This window comes from Nyctereutes procyonoides, unplaced genomic scaffold (genome assembly GCF_905146905.1).
Source record: "Nyctereutes procyonoides isolate TBG_1078 unplaced genomic scaffold, NYPRO_anot_genome, whole genome shotgun sequence".
Lineage (NCBI taxonomy): Eukaryota > Metazoa > Chordata > Mammalia > Carnivora > Canidae > Nyctereutes > Nyctereutes procyonoides.
In genome coordinates this window covers 2,075,417-2,097,641 of record NW_026575029.1, presented here as the reverse complement: position 1 = coordinate 2,097,641, position 22,225 = coordinate 2,075,417, and the positions used below count along the sequence as shown (strand labels likewise).

At 37.8% G+C, this 22,225-nt stretch overlaps 1 pseudogene; it reads right to left on the bottom strand.

Annotated features, from left to right (window-relative positions):
• Positions 1 to 230: 230 nt before the first annotated feature.
• The window catches only part of LOC129503539 (COP9 signalosome complex subunit 3-like), a 60,444-nt pseudogene continuing 38,449 nt past the window's right edge, over positions 231 to 22,225 (bottom strand).

Below are 22,225 nucleotides of genomic sequence, written 5' to 3'. Positions count from 1 at the left end.
TACTTTAAAGTTTGATTTTTTTCCTTTCTTTGTAGAAAGAATGGTATCTGAAAGCATAGGACTGAAGATGTCCAAAAAAAAAATTTGTCCAACATCCAGGATTTGAAATAGTGTTGATCCTCCCTTGCCACTCTTCTAACACTCACTACTGGCCAAAGGTGATGGTTTTACCTTTGTTTAGCTTGGGATGCATGTTAGTTTCAAGAGTAAATGGATGGCTTGTTTACTGATTAACCTTCTGTGATCCTCTTTTGCACAGTTTGGGTACTCACTGCAATCTCTTCGTCCATGGTTTTCAGTCACTTATCGAGGTCTATGTATTTCAACATTATAAAGCATGGCTGGACTCTATATTATATTCTAGAGGGGGTCATTATAAAAACTGATCATAGGGGCGCCTGGGTGGCTCAGTGGTTGAGCATCTGCCTTTGGCTCAGGGAGTGATCCTGGTCCTGGGATCAAGTCCCACATCAGGCTCCCTGCATGGAGCCTGCTTCTCCCTCTGTCTGTGTCTCTGTCTCTCTCTGTATGTCTCTCATGAATAAATAAATAAAATCCTTTAAAAAATGGATTATATAATTCTTTTGATTAACACTGGCAAAATTTTCACCATCTTCTATCATGTGTAATGGATATTTTTCCATCTCTTTTTTTTTATTTTTCCATCTCTTGAGGTCCAGATTGCACACAACTTGCCTTATTTCTAAAGTAATGTTTAAAAAGTCTTTCTGAGCCTTTCAGTATTCTTTTAAAGGGATGAAACACTTTCCTTCTCCAGTCCTATGATGTTATCCTAAGTAAAAATTTCACTGCTAATGTTGACTAGGTTTCAAAATTCTGAAAGGTTAATTGCTTGAATACATTTGTGCTAATTCATGGCAAACATTTCCAAGGGACTTAATGAATTTACCCATAATCTGAGATGTATTTTTTGGCAGCTATTGTACTCTGCCAAGTAGTATCAGAAAAGCTAGAATACACTTTTTTGCATGACTCCAACATGACATGACTGATCACCATGGCAGAGGTGAGGTTAGCCTGTTTGGAGAACTAAAATGCTCTTTAGCCTGGTGTAGATTATCCTTTCATACAACAGTATAGTAAAAAGTTCTTTGCATTATATAGGTTCCTGTTCTAAAGTGCACATTGAGATTTTTGTTTTTTTCAAATATGGAGAGGCCAATAGATCAGGGGATAATTGCCATTGAAAATATTATTGCTAAATAGCTCCCAAAAGGAAGAGACACATGGAGAAGCACCATGGTCAGTCAGGTGGCAAGAAGGAGCAAGGCGAAAGTGTTGCTCAAAGCCTTTTTTCTGGTTCTTGGATGAAGAAACAGGCAAAATGAAGTAGGCAAGCTAAGCAAGCTTAGGAATGGATAGTTTGAATAATTTTGGTAGACTCCGGGCTATAGCAGTGATCCCTAGTTGTCCCGTACCTGGATCTAGGGTGATTTAGGTCAGGGTATAGTGTTCCTGACTGCAGGAATCTGAAAATGAGACAGAGGTATAGCTGGAGGGATTGTTTGGTTTGCATATCAGATGCATGTTCACAGGCAAGCTGTTAGCTGCCTCTAGGAATTAGCTAACCCTTCCCCCAGTCCATGGGACCCCTTAAATGGTCAAAACATCATAAAATACAGAAAACAAAATGCAGGACTAGTAGAGCTCTATTCTTTTTACAGATACCCATAATATCTATGTCAAGATATGGAGGGGCACACGAAAGCATTTTGCTTGCAGGCAAAGCTGGCAGAGATAAGTATGTATTGAAGTTAGTTTATATTCATCTGAAGCGTGTCTATTGCAGCCTTAAGGATGCCAATTCTTCCCAGGGGCTGTTTGTTTCCACAACTGCATTTATTAACTGGCTTGAAAGCCCAGTGAAATTATTTGTTGCATATTGAATATGTTCCCCATTACAACTACTAATGAAAAGCTATGCCTTTAAGGGACACCTGAGTGGCTCAGTGGTTGAGCTTCTACCGTTGCTCAGGTCATGATCCCAGGGTCCTGGGATCAAGTCCTGCAACAGGCTCCCTGCAGGGGGCCCACTTCTCCCTCTGCCTGTGTCTCTGCCTCTCTCTGTGTATCTCTCATGAATAAATAAAATCTTCACAAAAATACTTAAAATAAAAGAAAAGTTATGCCTTTAAAAATCATATTTGGAAACCAGGAACACTGGGCATAGAAAACTTTGCAAACAAAAAGTCAAGGACACCCATGAAAAGTTCTAGGATATCGGGAGTCCCAAATATAGTGCTCAGCTACAATGAGTTACAAAAAAAATTTCAAAAAAATTCCTTATTCTTGTTTATCAGTTCATGAGGTTGAATCATTTGCCTTTGAGCTGAGAACTAACACTATTCACAAATTGAGGGCAGACACCGTGTTTTCCTCAGAGTAGCCCAAGTGGCAGAGGCAGCTTGGCCAAGAAGAGGTGGCCACTCTGGGAGGAAGGGCCACAGTGAATCACCAGAGGGCCTCCAGACTTCTTACAAAAATTTACAAGCTAATCCAAACATCTATATGGAAATGCAAGGGACCCAGGATGCCAAAATAACTTTCAAAAACAAGAATAAATCCTGAATTAAAATCTTACTATGAAGCTACTGTAATCTTGGTGTGAAGATAAATTTATAGATCAACAAACAGAACTGAGAATTAAGAAATAACCTATACATATATAGTCAGTTGATTTCTGAGAAGGATGTCAAGACCAATCAGTGGGTAAAGCATAATTTTCAGCAAATGGTCTTAGACAACTGAATATCTGCATGCAAAAGAATAAATTTGGACCCTCTACCTCACATTACTCACAAAAATCCACTCCTAATATATTATAGACTTAAATGTAAGAGCAAAAGTATAAAAGGCTTAGAGGAAAACATAGGTGTAAATCTCTATGCCTTGGTTTAAACAGTGGTTTCTTAGAAATAATACCTAAGGCACAAGCAACAGCAACAACAGCAACAAAAAGATAGACTATATTAAAAATAAAAACTTCATTTGCAAATGATAATGACAAGTAAGTTAAAGGACGACTTGGAAAATAAGAGAAAATATTTGAAAATTACATATCTGATAATGGACTTTGATATATCTATAATATATAAAAATCCTTTACAACTCAATAATAAAAATATAACTGAATTTAAACATGGGCAAAGAACTTGACTAGAATTTCCTCTAAAGAATATACACAAATGGACAATAAACACATAAAGAATTGTTTAACATCAGTAACTGTTAGGAAAATGCAACTTAAAACCACATGAGATACTAATTTGTACCCATTAGGGTGGTCATAATCAAAGAGATGGACAGTAATGGGTATTGACAATGATGTGAAGAAGTTTGAATCCTCCTTATTCACTGCTGGTAAGAATATAAACTGGCACAGTCACTTTGGAAATATTTTGGCAGTTCCTCAAAATGTTTAGTAGTTACCATATGATCTGACATTTCCATTCTAGGTGTATAAGTAAGTAAAGTATAAGTAAAATATATGTCCACACAAAAATGTGCAGGTGAGTATTCATAGTAGCATCATCCAAAATAGAAAAAAAGAATGGAAAGCTCATAGATGTCCTTCAGCTAATGAATGGATAAATAATGTGGTGTACCTATATAGTAGAATGTTATTTTATAATAAAAAGGAATCAAGTACCAATACATGCTACAATATGGATGAAAACATTATGGTAAGTGAAAGGTAAGTGAAAGGAGCCAGTTATGAAGGGCCACATATTCCATGATTTCCTTTTTTTAAAAGATTTTATTTATTTATTTATTTTTAGAGAGAAAGAGAGAGAGTACAAGCAGGAGGAGGAGCAGAGGGAGAGGGAGAAGCAGACTCTGCACTGAGCAGGGAGCCTGAGGCGGGGCTCATTCCCAGGACCCTAAGATCATGACCTGAGCTGAAATCAAGAGTTGGATGCATAACTGACTGAATGACCCAGGCGCCCTTCCAATATTCCACTTACAAAAAATGATCAGAATAGATAAATCTATAAGGACAGAAAGTATATTAGCCTATTGCCTAGGGCTGGGAGATGTGAGGGAGGAAGGATTATAGAGTGAATGCTATTAGATATGGGTTATTTTTGTATTGATAAAAATGTTCCAAAGTCAGATTGTGGTGATGACTGTAAAACTCTGTGAATATACTAAAAAACATTGGATTGTAAATTTCAAATGGTTACTCTTACTGTGTGTCAATTATATAACAATGAAGATGATAAAGGAAAAGTTACCCAAAAATGCAGTGGAAATTAAAGTATGAAGACATAGTGTTGTATTAAAATTACATCACAATAAAATAATTGAATTATACATAGTAATATTTATGTTTGTTTTAGATCTACTACTATTTATTTAAATTTACAATCATGAACATGGCAATTGCTTACTGATCCGATTTCCATAACTTGCCCAGTGTCATTTAAGTTTTAAAAGAACCTAAAATGAAATCACTGAGTCCTTCCACATTTTTTCTGCCAGACATGATGGTAAGCAGAGCTAAAGATGATCTCTTTCACAATTGACAGGAGATTCTGATCTATTTAGAAAAATCACTGATGTTGCAAGAGCATGTGATCTCAAGCCTAGTGATCTATTGCTGTAGAAGTGTAACCAACCAATCAATCTCATAGCACACCTGCCTGAAAAGTACTTGATATGACTCATTTCTACTTCCGAGTCCCATTTTTTCCGCCAATAATCTAACTTCTGTTGCATCCAGTGCTAGAAGTATAGAAATAATGATACACAATAGTAGAAATGTATATGATATCATTCCTCTTTTGGTCTTTGGGATTAAAAATGAGAAATGGAGGTAATTATAAATCTTCAAAGTGTGCAATAACATCTAAAGCCAAGGAATATGAATATAGATAAAAATAATTACTTTAGTAATTTATACTTTTAGGTGCCCACATGTGGCAGAAACTATGTAAAATTGCATGTGACTCTCAAAGCAACTGGGCAAAGGTATGAATGAAGAAACCAAAACCCAGAGAGGCTAAGCATGATGCCTAAGTCTCTGCAGTTAACAAGCAATTCGTACACCCAAAATAAAATAAATCAACCCAGCTCATGTGCATATATGTAATACATATAAAATACATATATGCATACTATAAATGCATATTATGCATATATCATATATACTATAACTGTTTATAGTAGAGTATCATAATAAACAGCAGTTAACATTTCACATCAGTTCAGAATTTTTGAACTTTGTTCACCAGGGCTCAAAGATGGTAAGTGGCTTGGTCCAAGTTAATAAGGTAGTTTGAGTAGAAACAAGACTACACTCAAATTTAAGGCTTCTGCTGAAAAGGTATTTAAAAATATGTCAGGGGATTCCTGTAGTATAACTCCCTACACCTGATGAATACTGAGATTTCTGTTTCAGGTCAAGGAGCTGGAATCCTTTGTTAACTTTCTTCTTTCCCCTCTCGGTCTTTCACTCTAGGTGTTTGAATTATGAATTGCATTAATAGACATCCACTTTGATTTTCTATCTCTTCCGATTTGCCCCTCTCTTATCCAGAAGCTGATCACTTTAGCTGTGTGTATATATTCAAGTGCACTGGGAAGTTGAATAATTATGCATTGGAATTAGAACCCCGATTCTTTGGGGAGGTGGATAATAACCTAACCTGACCAACCAATTTTTTTTTTCAAAATATCCACTGAGCATTTCTATTCAACTCTCTGCTTCACTTAAGTGATACAGATTTGAAACAAGCTATGACTGCCTACTTTATAAAAGTACTTCCTCTGAACCTACTGCTTCCATAACCTAAAAGGAGCCACCTTTCAGAGAATTTCTACAGTGATGAACTCTACCAATTTAAAAGAGAGTACAGCAGTGTCAATGAGAAAAGGAGGAAAAAAAAAAGAAAGTGAGGAACTCTTAGGATTTGTGAATTTTATATTCAAGGTTTTTACTGTTCTTGCTATGTTGGGTCACTTTTTTCTCTCTTTCCTGTCCCCAGACTCCCAACTAACATAATGCTGCATTGTTACCCGTTTGATACATACAGTATTTTTACATTCATTATAGTATTACAGACTATGTTATTTTAAATACTTTCTTCAAAAAGCAGCTCTTTTGTGTCCTGTTATTTTGCCTGCTTTAATTTCACTCTTTCTTTTTCTTTTCTTTTTAATGGTTTTAGTAGTTAAGTCTTTCAAGGGAAAGGAAGTGCTAGTAAATATTGCCAATTTCAGTATCTTACCCTCCTGGACACAGTTGGCCAAGGGTGGACATGTGACCCTACCTAGGCCAATTTAAAGTTCTTTTTTGAGACTTTTCTAAATGGAGTTGGAAGAAAAGTGTATTTGACCTAGGGTTCTAGGGAGTTTGGGCTCTCCCTACAAATACTGCTACCCCTACAGCCCTTCTGAGGGAGCATTACATTCCAGCCCTCTGTTCAAGGTCATTGCTTCCTCAATTCTCCCCTCTGCACTTTACTATAGCACCAGCCTCAGCAATTTCCCTCTTTATTGGATCATTCCCATCGCTACGTAGACATATTTTATTCTTCCCCTTAAATATCTCTTAGCCCACCTCACAAGGGGCTCCTCTTTATAGTGAACTGCTTTGAAAATGTTTGTATTCGTTGTATCAGATCATTCTCCTATTCTCTCCTAAATTCTCTTAGGTCAGTTTGCTTGACCACTCTCATCAGTGCCACCAAAGAGAAGTTATTCTTGACTCCTTTTCTTTTTCTCACACTCCACATCCAAACCATCAGACAATCCAATTTGTTCTACCTTCAATTACTTCTGCAATGCAATTGCTCCTCAAGCTCATTAATCTGGTGCAAACTACCATCATCTCAAACTCAGAATATGCTGGATGCAGGCCACCTAGTCTCCCTGCTACTATCTGCCCCAGCACTTACAGAGTCTGGGCTCAACACTGTAGCAAAATGATCTTGTTAAGTAAAAACCATATCCCTCCTCTGCTCAAAACCCTCCGGCAGCTTCCCACCTCCCTGGAAGTAAAAGCGAAAATCCCAGTTGATGGTTTACAAGGCACTACAGCATCTGTGTCTCTCCTAAGCCCTCCATTCTCTGACCTCACCGGCTGCTGCTCCCATCAGTTCCCTCCCTCCAGCCACACAGGCCTCCTGCTGCTCTGCCAACAAGCCTACGGTGCTTCTGGCCTGAGTTCTTTGCTCTCTGCCTGGAACACTGTTCCCTCAAATAGCTTCAGAGCCAACTGTCTCATCACTTTCAAGTCTTCACTCACAAGCTGCCTTCCCAGTGGGACTTTTTGAATTAGTTTGCTAGAGCTGCCGTGACAAAGTATCACAAAACGTATGGCTTAAACAGCAGGAATTTATGGCCTGGCTGTTCTGGAGGCTAGAAGTCCCAAGTCAGCAGTATTGGTTCCTTCTGAGGGATGTGAAGGGTGGATTGCATCCCAGGCCCTTCTCCTTGGCTTAGAGATGGCCATCTTCATGTTCATGGGGCATTTCCCTGTATCTTCACATCATCTTTCCTCTGTGTGTATCTCTGTGTGCAAAGTCCCCCTTTCTTTAAATCATATTGGATTAGGATCCACCCTAACAACCTCATTTTAAATCTCTGTAAAGACTCTATATACAAATAAAGTCACATTGGAGGTGCTGAGTGTTAGGACTTTAATATACGCATTTAGGAGGAGACGCAGTTCAACTCGTAACACCTTCACTGACCACTTGCTTCAAATTACAACCCCATTCACTCTTTATCATCCTTCTTATGGCACCTATCATTTTCCAGTATACTATAAAAGTATATCCTCATCCCCAGGAAGATAGGACCACTATGTCCTCAGAACATAGAATAGTCCATAGTTTATAGTAGGTCCTCAATAATCATTAATTAAACAACTTCACCTATCTGAATCCATTATATCTTCTTCATCCAGAAATGATTTTCTTTGGGACAGTAACTAAGTACCCTTTCAGTCATCAGACTCAAAGGCCACAAATGCCTGACTTGGCTGCCTAGCTCCTTCTGTGGCTCTACCAAATCTGAAACTACCCAGAAAAGTTTTTGACTTCGCCCTAGGAACAACCATTGCCAGGAACTTGATAATTCATTCCTAAAATGCCTTGAAAATATAAAATTGATTTTGCATTAAAGTTAACTTTCTGCTAAGTTTGACACTTGGGGTTTATATTTGATAGCCATATAAAAAGAGATCCTATTCTTTTCATCTCTTTTGTACATAATATATTGCAAACACACAGGCTTGTTTGTTGATAAAATGGTGACTCTTAGGATGAAGAGGACCAGTCATAATCAACTTTCTTGAAATCAAATTCTGGCTCAACTATACAATCATGGACAACTTTGCCTAACTCCTGTGCACTTGGTTAAATGAGTAAGAGATTCCAGCAAAATGGTAGGAATTCCAGAAGGTCCTTTTCTCATTTGTGTTTCTCTGTTTTTGGATGAATATCAAATCTCTGTGAGAATTATGTGGATATCATTGGTTTTAATTTACCTGCTCAATAGGGAGAACTAGCGGTTCAGATAATCCAAAAGAATATCATGAAAATAACATAGTGTAGCTTTAAAAATATTGAGAACAAACATTCATTGCTACAATAGACAAAACTCATTTGCAAATCCCAACACCCTCAGCTCTGTCCTATTTTTACAATAGACAGGGAAGAGAGGGGAAGGAGCTTATTTACTTAAAAGGAAGAAACAACTATTAACATACATAACAAGTCATTGAAAATAATATAGTATTATGAGGCAAAGTATAATCTCAATAAATCTTTAAATAACTGCTTTTGTGGACAATTTTTTGAAGGATATTTGTATTTAGAAAGCATTTGTTGCATTGAAATATAAACTACATGTAGTGTTATATAATTTGTACTTACTTTGTCCAGAACCAATAATATTTTACAATATGAGCATGAAACTATCATCTCTCTATTTGTGACTGTAACATTCAATGAAGATCTTTTTTTTAAGATTTACTTATTTATTCATGAGAGACACACAGAGAGAGAGAGAGAGAGAGAGGCAGAGACATAGGCAGAGGGAGAAGCAGGCTCCATGAGGGGAGCCTGATGCAGGACTCCAGCCAGGGACTCCAGGATCGCACCCTGAGCCGAAGGCAGATGTTTAACCTCTGAGCCACCCAGGCGTTCCCATTGAAGATCTTAGAGCACTGGATTTAAACTCTTTTTTGCCATTGTCTTAATTTTTATCTCATTTAAGAACATATTTCTAAAGGAGGGCATGAAACTTACAGCTCACATTTTCCTAAGCTTTAAAGTACTAAATGCATAAACAGTTGTACTTCTACACAGTGGAATACTATGCTCCTTTAAAAAAAGATGCAAACTTTTTTTATATTACTATGGAAGAAATTTTCAGGATACACTATAAGCAAAAAAAAAGGTGTAGAACAATTTTTGTAGCATGAAATCTTTTACTAAGAAACTGGAGAAATAACATATCTGTATATATGAAGAAACATTGAAGGATACAAAAGAAACTCAAAATCATGGTCATTTTCCATTATATTATTTGTATGTCATTTTGATTTTTAAACCATAGGACTGCATTGCCTATACAAAAAACTTCACAAAACTTGAATTATTTTTATCTTATTGGATAAAAGCAGAACAAAACATAAACACTGCAAAAGGGGAGCTATTTTTTTCATCTTTCGTCTCATGAAGTAGATTCAGATAGAAAGGGAGGATCTAAGCTTGTTGCTGTGTATTGTTCAATTATTGTCTTCATTTTTATGAGAATGAGGGAATAAAAAGAGAGCTGCTTTTTTAGCCAGGCTACTGTGTGCTATAAAATGACTGTTTTTAGAAGAGTCTTTTTTGTATTTATTCAGAATTAAAACTTCTTTCCATTGGAAGCTTCAGCTATAATTGAAGGACTGCAGATGCCTATGTCTTCCAGGAGTCCCAGAAACAAAGCAGCAAAGGCTGGTGCCCTCTGCTTGTTCATGATCATGCTTTACTTGGGCTGCTGTGGTTTTCAGAAGGAGTGACGTTAATGCAGTGAAATAAATCTATTTTGTGTGACACTAAATGTTTTCATTTGCTGTGTAATCATATGCATAATTCCTATTCCTAATGAATCCTGGAGCGAGCTCATGAGGATGTCCACATTTATTGTACAACAGGAAGATATAACAATGCTAATCCTGTACAATGCAGGTGAAAAGCAGCAAGCTGGATATTAGTTAACTTTTTACAGTGATCTATATAATTTTCTGAGTTAATTTTTCATATACCTCACTCTTTTTTTTTATTTTATGATAGTCACAGAGAGAGAGAGAGAGGCAGAGACACAGGCAGAGGGAGAAGCAGGCTCCATGCACCGGGAGCCTGACGTGGGATTCGATCCCGGGTCTCCAGGATCGCGCCCTGGGCCAAAGGCAGGCGCCAAACCACTGCGCCACCCAGGGATCCCCCCTCACTCTTATTTAGGGGAATAATTTATCCATAATACTTATGGCTAATACATGTATCCAAAAATAAAATATATAATCCATAATCCATACATCAAAAACTATAAAAGCTATTGTTACTGCTATTTTTTGACTTTGTGTTTCATGACTTGTTGACTCTAAATATTCTTAACAGATATTGGTAATGGGGTTAGAGCCTAAGAGTTTCTATATAATCTGCTCCAGAATTTTTAGGACAAAGTATAAGTATCAAGATAATTTCTTAAAATTTGTTGAATGGATTAAGTAGACAGGAAAAAAATGCTTAGAAGAATGGTTAGGAACTGTCTTCTCTGAAAATGAATGACATTTCAATAGGAAAGATTTCTCACAGAATTACCAACCCATCAAGAGTTATATTAACAAAGACTGAAGTGCAGTTCTTAATGGATGTTTATTCCAGTTGACTCACCACCCTAGTGCTTACTTTGATATCTTTCAGTCACTTATTCTGTGCCAATTAAATAAAATTTTAAAATAACTTGATGAACTTTAGCAAAATGGCCATCTCTCTAATTTTGCATAAATTCCTCATGTCTACACATCTAGTCCTAACAGGGTTGTATTCTTGTTTTTAAAGTTTATTTATCTATTTTAGAGAGAGAAAGAGAGACAGAACATGAGCAGGGAGGGAGGGGCAGAGGGAGAGGACAGAAAGAATCCCAGGCTGACTCCATGCTCAGTTTAGCACAGAGCCCCAAGTGGGGCTCAATCTCAACCCCATGAGATCATGACCTGAGCTGAAACCAAGAGTTGGACACTTAACCGACAGAGCCACCCGGGTGCCCCAGAGTTGTATTCTTAGACTTGGAGAAGAGGAATGAAAAGAAGGAATAAGGGTATGTTATTACATTATTTATGACAGCCAACAGCCTTTTGAGTATCAACTATGTAGTCCTACATATTGAATGGCAAAATTCTAAATGTTTTAGCAAATAGTTAAAGATATTCCAACAATGTTCAAATAAACAGTTACTTCATGTAGTAGGAGTTAATGTCACACTGACCTTGAGTCACTGAGGCATACTGAAGTGCCTTCTGAATCATCAAAGATTCAATTATAGTTGATTTAATTTTAGTGATAAGAATATATTAGTATGAATTTTTTGAAATTATTGCACAGGCCTAATAATCTCTCTATATAGTTGCTTATGTTAACCAGAATTTTAAGTTCTTAGATATTCACATTGGTCACTTGTTTGGAATTTTCTGTCCTTATAAAATTTGAAAATAAATGATAACAATAAACAGTGTTGATAATGCTTTAGAAATGTTCTTTTTAAAAAACATTTTATTTATTTATTCATGAGAGACTCACAGAGAAAGGCAGATATGTAGGCAGAGGGAGAAGCAGGCTCCCTGTGAGGAGTTTGATGTGGAACTCAATCCCAGGACCCTGGGATCATGACCTGAGCAGAGGGCAACAGTTAACTAAGTGAGTTACCCAGTGGGATACCCAGAATGCCTTTTTTAGCTCTTTCATATTTAAATAAGTGATCCTCTCCCACTGGCCCATACCCCCTTGTACTGCATATTATATGGCAATTAGCTGTTTATATATTCATCTCTTCTCAAAGATATTCAGTATCCTGAGGACAAGGACTGTCTTATTTATGTATGGTGTATGAACATATGGTGAATTATTTTTGGGGGAAGTTAGCAAACAAGGTTTTTATTAACAAGGTATTGAGATATAATTGACATGTAATATCACATTCATTTCAGGTGTATGCCATAATGATCAAGATATATATATATATTGTAAAATGGTCATCACAATAAGCCTAGTTAACATCCATTACTACACATGTTACAATTCTTGTGATTTTAAAGATCTACTTGTGATTTTAAAGATCTACTCTCAGTGACTTTCAGAAACACAATACATATTATTAAGGACAGTTGCCATGCTGTTTGAGTTTCATTGAACAATATGAGTTTTATCAAAATATGAAACTGTGAGTTTTGTAGAATGATGTAGCTGTTGCCCATTTCTATTTCACAAATACCCAGGCTTCTACTCAACAAAACTGCATTGAACTCCTGTGATATGATTGTCAGCATATAAGGCAAGAGCAGGAAAATGAAACAAAAATCCAGAGATGCTTATGGTTAATCTCCAGTAGTGTCATCTGGGGAAAGACACAAATACATAGATAATTAATTACAATACAAAGAGATCAGTGCAGTTCGGGTCAATGCACAGGGGCAATGGGGATACAGAGAAAGTGTGGAGATGGAGGACGGGACACTTGAGTATAGTCCTAAAAAGTGACCCAAGGTTTGTTCTCTCAGTGAGGAGAGAGCACATACAAGGTGAGGATCTATAAGGCCCTCAAAGATGTAGACTGGGAGAAGTTCAGTGGGTCCAGTGATAGAGTTTGTGGGTGACCCTGATGGGAGCTGATACTGGACAGGAGGACTGAGTAGATGTGGAGTTTTGGTGCATCTTTGTTCGGTGGATGGCAAAATGTAGATGGAATGGATGTAGATGTAGATGTAGATGGAAAAGCAGGACGGAGAAATGAACAGTGTGTTGGGCTGATTAGAAGCAAAGGAGAGGTGCAAGCAAAAAACACACTTTGAAGCTACTTATACATCAGTAGCACTAGGCAGTTTACGAGGCTATCTATGGCGCTATTTAATCCCTGTGACAGCCCCATGGGTTAGGGACCATTTTCATTTACAGATGAGAAAGGCTTACTGATGTTAAATCACTTGCCCAAATACGAGACAGGCAAATGGTACCATCAGGATTCAAACCCAGATGCTTCTAACTCCAAAGTACATGCACAGAATCACTAAAATCTATGCCTTATACCTAATTTTTTAAATGGATATTACTGGGAATAACAGAGGATATATATAAAAAAATGAAAGGATCAGAGGGGATAAAAAACAAAACCAAAAGGAAACAAGGTATTAGTACCTTGGCCATTCTCATTACACATCTTGCGTTCTCTCCAGAGGCACACTGGGAACTCCTGCCATGGAGCCTGGGGATTCTGGGCCCCAGAGTTTGCCAATGATTGCAATAAGTGCATGACGCTGAGGTGATTACTATTGCACTTGTTCTGCTAATGCAATTTTTAACTGAAGGCATCCGGTAGACGCCTTTCATCAACTGTGCAGGTCGAATTTCACCAGAGCCCTAAAACCACCGGAGGAAAAAACAAAACACTGTAAGAGTAGTACAGTGGCATATGCAAATGGATCTAGGTCACCAGAATATGTAATTTTTGGGCAATTTGCCTGATACCCTTGCTATTTTATGTGCTCTATTGTTTGAATATCCATATTATTAGTTTGCTCTCCCCTGGCCTGTGAAATTGATCTTATGAATTTTCTTTTCAATACATTTCAGTAGGTGTTCTAATTTACATTTAAAATATCTGGGCAGTGAAGTGATAGCCTTGAGAGACTCTATTACACTGATACCAGTAAGTATGAGCATGTGCATGTTGTGTTGGGTAATCTCTCAGAGAGGGGTTGGCAAGGGGGCCCAGAAGAGATGAAACCCTCTCAACCATGACTGTATTTAGCCATGTTTTCCTTCATCTGACTTGCCATTTCAATCCTTAAAAAAACAAGGCATCAAGTAAATGTTAAGTGCAGGGATTTACTTATTTATTTAATTTTTGGCAGCTGAAAAACATAGTTGGATTAAGTGTGTAGTCCTGAGCTATAAAGCTACTTACATCTATCATCCCACTGGACTGATTTGGTGGCTGGGAGTCTCAATCCACATTTAATTAAACTCCTTTGCTTTTTCAAATGAAAAGATCAGGAATACACACACACACACACACACACACACACACACACACCACTGTTCGCTTTTAGTGCAATGCTTCTGTGGCTACCAGAATTAGATTGATTTCACTGCATCCTGACTGATCTATCACAACAGGAAAAACCTTTTTTTTTCTTTTTCCATTATTGCCTGTGGCCTCTGACTTATTTTATTTGAGAAGAATTTGTAGAAATTGAGTTGTTTGAATACTTTTGAAGGCTCAGCACTCAGATTTATATTATAACCTTGCAAAATTCTAGCAATAATAAATAATGTGAGTAAATAAAATTTTGATCAACTTAGAAGACCTAGAACATTTGATTTTATAGAGGATTTTTTTTCTAAAGATTTTATTTATTTATTCATGAGAGACACAGAGAGAGAGAGGCAGAGACACAGGCAGAGGGAGAAGCAGGCTCCATGCTGGGAGACCGATGCGGGACTTGATCCCGGGACCCCAGGATCACAACTTGAGCCGAAGGCAGGTGCTCAACCACTGAGCTATCCAGGGATATAGAGGATATTTATAAAATACACAGAAGTTAATGTCAACACTAGGGTCTTTCATGAGTTTCTGAAACAACCAGTAAAGAGCTGAGAATGTAAGAAAGATTTCAGTAAGTTATGTGCCCCCCTCATACCCTCAAGTGAACACAAATACATTATAGCTTGTATTACATGAGAAAGGAAGAAGGGAAGTGTGGTGGGATATGAGTAACTAGAATATGATATATTTTACAGGCAGGACATTATAGATTTTTTTACTAATTTCCATTTGTATAACAGTATCCTTAAGTTGTCATGAAAATTAATACTTTTGTAAATATCTGTTTTTTGTCACTTCCTTTCATAATACTATTACAAAATAAAACAGCCTATTTCTTTATGACAAAAGATGGCAATTATAAATGCATACCTAAATTTTAAAACTCAAAACATTGACTAAAATTCGGGAAACAAGAAAAAATAGTGTAATATTGTCTGAATTATTGCCACACACCTGACAATGAAAAAATTAAGTTACCAAAATGTTATGATCCTCATGAGAAGGAATTATGCTTCTAGGTAAATACTTTGTCAGTCTACAAGGCTGTTCTAAATACTGTTTTTTGTTGATATTAATGTAAAAAGTACATGGTTTGTAAGATGAGAACCGATGCAGTCATCCAAATCATTCCTTTGAGTTCAGTTCAGCCCAGGGCTCATTCTAGAATTACATCATAGTTCTAATTACCTAATCAGGTTTAACAACAAAACAAAACAACCAAACAGTTATTGTTCAAGTTGGCCTAGTAATTAAGAGAAATTTTGATTGAATGCTTGAATGATGAAATGAACACATCATATCATCTAAGTTCAATATGTATTTGCAAAACTTTCTCAACTGCATTAATCATGCAAGTATTTTGTCCAGTGTCATCATCATGCATGCAACAAACAAGTGCCAGATTTGGACTGGGGCATATCCTGTGAGGCCAAAGGAGCCAAGCCAACATTTGCAGAATCATAAGGAGGCATTGGTTTGGGAACAAGGTCCAATTATACTAAGTTCGTAATCACAGAATGTAAATTAAGACACTGCTTAGTCATGGTTTGTATCTTGGCACTGCATACAGATGACCTGGCTTGGTACAAGGTTGTTGGTCCCAGCAGGGAATATTTAGCCTATTCAAACAGGATATTGTTGGAGAGTTTAATAAAGAATCTATTTACAGAGATGCAGATAGGGCTATGGGGACCCAGGAAAGATATAGAAGCATCTTCGCAGGAGGACAAAGCCATCACTACTCCTCCCACCCTCACCCTCAGCAAAGGTAGGGGGCTGTAAGCTGCAGGGGATGGAGGCTTGAGCTCTGACCTTTGGTATGGCAGGGAACATAGCCATTGCCACCACTCAGTGGAAAAGGAATCAGGGAATAAATATACTAATCTCGTTACTCTTGTGTCCTCTGCTAGTCTGCATAATTTTCCATTGGTTGAGCCTAATCAGAAGGCAGAGAGCAAGAGAGACCTTCGATGCAAACCACTGAGATCTCCTGAGGTGCAAAACGGAAAAACGGGTGTGGGGGAGACTGACGGACAAACAGACAACAGTCACACAGCAGATTAGCTGAAGAAGCGTAATGACCAGTGAGTGCCGTGCTGAGCCAAATATCTGTGATAATGATTCCAATGATTCCAGCTTTATTTCAAATCTTTATATTTTGCTCATTATGTATTTTTGTACTCATTTTGATTTTTTAATCAAAATTAATTCTCTTATATTAACTTACCTTGAGTACTGAGTTTTCTAATGACTCCTTACGTTTTGTACCTTAGCTATTGCCTGGATCTCCAGGTGATGGGGGTCAACATTCTGTGTTTTGCTTTTTGGTGATTACCTGGAAGTGTATTGTGGGCTTTGTTACGTTTGTGAGTGATTGTTTTGTAACCTAAGTTCTGAAAAAATGTGAGCAGAAGTGATACATTTATGACATAAAACAAGGAGTTGCCTTGTTTTGAAATAAGCGAGGTTGGGATCCCTGGGTGGCGCAGCGGTTTGGCGCCTGCCTTTGGCCCAGGGCGCGATCCTGGAGACCCGGGATTGAATCCCACGTCGGGCTCCGGGTGCATGGAGCCTGCTTCTCCCTCTGCCTATGTCTCTGCCTCTCTCTCTCTCTCTATCTCTCTCTCTCTCTCTCTCTCTCCCCCCATGTGACTATCATAAAATAAATAAAAGTTTAAAAAAAATAAGCGAGGTTATATCTACTAGTAAACTTTCTCTGAAAGAAAGCTGCTTATCTTTGATTCTGAGTATGATCTGATTTCCTTTTATTTTATTTATTTATTTGAGAGAGAGCACAAGCAGAATAGAGGGAGGGGCCCTGGGAGGTAGAGGGAAAAGCAGACTTCCCCTAAGCAGGGAGCCCAATACAGGGCTCCATCCCAGGATTCCAGGATCCCAGGATCCCAAGATCACTGCCCAGCCAAAGGCAGATGCTTAACCAACTGAGCCGCCCAGGCGCCCTGACTATGATCTGATTTCTACAGACACGGTGTATTTGAATGAAAGCTTTTGTAATTGAGTTACCTGCAACAATCTATTCTTTGGCTTGCCCAGTAGATTTATTTGTTTAATTTTAAGACTAATGTCTGCCTGTCCACCCCTAGATTGCAAAATTCATGAAGGCAAGGACAGGGGGTTTTTGAATTTTTGTTTTCCCTCACTACTGTAGCCCCCCAAACTTGCAGATATTAGGCAATCAATAAATATGGGCTGAATAAAGTAAATGAGTTGGTCAAGAGCCATATAGTATAAGAACCACGGATTTTAGATAACACATCTCTTGCTAACAAGGTTTAAGGAAAATAGGACAACAATCTCACTGGTTGATGCAGAGTTTTCGGCTTTCATGATGTGGTTTGTGATGATTTAGAATCAGAAAATTCAGCTTTGGGGGGAAAAAATGGGAGAACTCACTGCAGGTAGCCAAAAAGCTTAGACTAAATATACATCTAGAGCATTTAATTTCTCTTGCTAGGGGAACAGTTTGCTCCTAGCTAATCTCCATTTGTCTGTGCCCACTATGTACTAGAAAATCAAAGGAGAAACTGTGTAAGAAATCACTTTATGAGTACCTATAAAGATCCTTAAATAAGTGGCTAAATCAAAGAAGGAATTCTTGATGCTGTTACTAGAATGGGACCATTTAAAATTTCACTATTTTAAATGCCTAAATACCTAAAGCGCTGATGTTTCAAAAGCCAAATTCCTTTTATTATTTGGAATATCACATGCCCTTTATTAAATTTTGGTAGGAACATTCACACTGAATATGGCATGAAGCTAGATGAGTTTAACTTTGGGGAACTAGAAGTTTCTATGTCAGATGGTAATATTTGAGTGTATACTAAAGAAATTCCTCTATGGTACTGCAGTGGTGAGCAACATTTGCCTAATGATCTAATTAGCTTGCATTAGCATTTCCCAAATGTGTTCTTGTAGGATGTTAATAGGTGGTGTGTGGTCTGTATGTGGGTTTGCCTGTGTGTGTGTGTGTGTGTGTGTGTGTGTGTGTGTGTGTGTTGGGGGTGAGGAGGTGGCTATATGGTCAAATACTTTCGCTAAGTGCTGGGTTAAACAGATTCTTTACTTTATATCTCCTCAGAGCCAAATATGCTGATTGGAATCTTGAATCTCCAAGAGTGTTGCGCCATGGTGGTCAGTATATTTGATTCCAAAAGCCTTTTCTCCATAGTATTTCTCAGGGAAATGTTGATGTATCCAGGAGTAATACTTTCAGTTCTATATTAATTTCCTATTGCTGTTGTTAACAAATTTCCACAAAACTAGTGGCTTAAAACGGGGGGGTGGGGGTGAATGGGTGACGGGCACTGAGGGGGACACTTGACGGGATGAGCACTGGGTGTTATTCTGTATGTTGGTAAATTGAACACCAATAAAAATTAATTTATTAAAAAAAAACACGGATTAATACTCAGTAGTTCCAGAGGCCATAATTCTGAGATGAGTTTTACCAGACTAACATTGAGATGGGGGCAGGGCTGCTTCCCAGAGTCTTCAGGTGAGAATCCTCCTCCTTGCCACCTCTGGTCTCCAGAGGCTGCCTCACGCAACTTCTGTTACTGTTGCCACTTCTCCCTTTTCCCTGAAAAATCATCCAGGACCGTCCTAGAATCACATTTAAATATGTCTCATTAATTTATAGTACTTTAACTCAAAATACGTATTGAGCATCTACTCTGTGTGTTACTTTCAGTCATACTCTGAAATGCTTCTCTGTTAAACACAGTCCCAGCCCTCAAATCATTTATCACTTAATTGTAGGTATACACCAGGTTCCCAGATGTCCACATCTCAAGGAAGATTGTAAGTGGCCTAAAACAAGTCACAGAAGAGACTGAGGATTCAGAGAGCACAACTGGGAAATCACAGTGGAGCTCACGAAGTAGGTGGGGAAATGGGTCTTAACTATGCAGACTGTGACTGGTTAAAATGTGAAGAGGCTAGCAGGGGATAGAGAAATCAGTGCAAAATGAACACCGCAGAGCCTGATACACAGAGCATGAAAACATTTTGGAGAAATGCATAAACTCAGTGTTTTTAAAGTGCAGCTGAGAGCCAAGTTGGATTGTAATGCACGAGACGTGTAAAAGATTGGAAAAGCAGGTTGAAGACAGATGGTGTATTTTCTTAATCTTTTAGAATGAGGTAATTTTTCTTAACTTGGTAGGTAATTAATTTGGTCATTTATCATTTTTTTCAACAAATGATTATAAGCACCTAATCCATGTCTTATGCTCTCTAGGTGCAGGAGGTAATGTAACCACGTCATCACTGAGGAAGTGGTAAAAAAAAAAAAAAAAAAAAAAAAAAACGTGGAGTTTTAAAAAGTAAGTGAATAGAATGAATGGGGTACTACTTTGGTTTGCTAGGGCTGCCCTAACAAAGTGCATAAACTAAGTGGCTTTATAATGACAGAAATTCACGGTCATAGTTCTGGAGGCTAGAAGTTGAAATCAGGATATACTCCCTCTGAAGGTAGAAGAAGAGGATCTGTTTCAGGCCTCTCTCCTGGCTGCTCCTAGCTCCTCGGGTCATGTAATTCCAGTCTTCTTGTACCATTCTCTCTGTGTGCCTGCCTCTATTTCTATGTCCAAATTCCCTGTTTCTCTAAGGACAAAACCATATATAATTGGGGTTCATCTCGATGGCCTCATCTGAACTTAATTTGCCTTAAATACTCTATTTCCAATACGGTCACATTCACATGTATGGGCTTAGAACTTCAGCATCTTTGGGGGAGCCACAGTTCACCCCTAACAGACTGGAAGAGGGCAAGTAAGGATGGGAAATACTGAACTGTTGCAAGCTTGAGCAGGACAGAAGAATTTGCAGTATCCCCTCAATAAATAACTGGAGCCTGAGTTAGGGTCCTAGCAGTGGAATGGGAAGAAGTACCGGACGCAGTGTGGAGCCTGCATGCCATAGCATTATTTATAATGAATCTATTTTTAAAAACTTCCAAGTAAGCAACACAACCTCTCATTTAAAGTTCATCTGCAAAGATGCAATAGAACTATAAATTTGCTGAAAACGGCAACTCTCCCATCCATTTCTCATCATGATTCTCTTTCTACTATTGACCAGATAATGGAAATAATCAGCACTATCTACACAGCGTAGATATTTTTATTTATATTAAATTGAATTAACTTTTTTTTACCCTGAAATGATAAACATTGCATTTTTAGGTGATTTTTTTTCTTTTTCCTACAGACTACATTTCTGACTTTATGTCTTAGCAAGTTGAAGATTTCAACATTGTTTTAAATTTGAATCAAATGCATATACTTTTTTTTAATGTAAGCAAATTGCAATCATCTGGTGGTAAATATTGTCAAGAATCATGCAGTACTTAAGTCTTTTTTGAGAAGCTTGTCATGCATAAAATCCTTGATGTATGAATTCTTGCAGTCTTGCCTTTCTTAATGAATGTTCTGAGAAGACTTCAAAAAGACAAATTAAAATAAGTTGTGCCTGACATGAATATCTAGGGTACATCAAGAGCTTTTTAATAAATTCATTTAAGGATTCATATAGGCCAAAATATTTTTATTTTCATTCTTAGAACTGATAGATCGTCAATATTCATTAGTGTGGGTGCAAATAACATTATATAGCAAAGATCATCAATGGGAAATAAAAATTAAATTTAGATGTCACATATGTTATGATGAACAATTGTCTCAGTCTTGCATATGAAAATTACACATGAATATCATGCAACCAGTTCTTGGTCACTGAGGAGTGCTCACAAATTCTCCTGAGAAATACGTTAACTACTTGCCCTCTCTCTTCACATCCTCTTCACCAACTCTTGGCTCCAATCTCTGTTTCTTTGCTTCTGAAATTGCCCAAGGTCACCTCTTAGGCAGCCAGCCAGTCTAAAAGAATCAAAGTAGCTGTTTTATAGGGTTTCGTTCATTGTTATTTTAGCAAACTCTTTCCATGTTCCGTGGTTCCCTCTGACGCACGTCTGAGAAGAATGAAATTAGCTCACAGCCGTGCATTTGTATTCTTAGAAATCACTGTTCCTGCATAATTGCCTTATATTCAGAATGATCTGACAAGAATCTTCTCTCTCTTACAATTGAAAGTGGTAAAATGTAGTTTGCCATTCCACTGCCAGGAACAAAACTCCAGTCTCTCAAGATTCTGAGCTGGAAAGTCATGAATTCTTACTGCAGACGAAAAGAGATTTCAGGAGGTTTAGAAAAGAAGTTGTACAGAATTAGTTAGTGTTCCATTATTTCTTGCCAAATCAAATTGTGCTGAGTTATAATTGCTTCAATTAGAAATAGGTCCCATTTTCCTTGAAATATATATAGATTTGTAACCCAAAGGAATGTTGTTTTGTGCCCTTTCTCTTCTCAACCTCTGACTCTTTCCTTCCCTCCCTTCCTCTCTTTCTTTGTCTCTCCCCATTTGCAAATTCGGTAGGAACTAAAAAAACAATTTCCCTACTTCTGAATTTTGTCTGTGTCTACACCCTGGCCTACAACTGTTAAATACTCTCAGCCGTTTTGAAAAGGTGATAACAAGGCAGTCTTGACATTTAGTGCAAATTCATCCCCACTGCTGGGAAAACCACTAAAGCTGGGGCCCGCTAATGGTGCATCAATAATCTTTGTGTCATAGGTGAAGACTAGTAAAATTAGCACTTAATGTAGGCAATCTTCCTGCCCTTCCTAAGTAAATTTATGGAAGGAAGTGGATTAGTCTTTCTCTACTCTTGGCTCTTCTACTTTTAATGTCTACTTTCTTCCATGAAGACATCATTCATTTTCATGGATTTCATATCAAAGTCTTAGAGGCTGACTTAGTGCCCTCATAAGCTGCCAACCAAGCCTCAGTTATCCGACCTCAA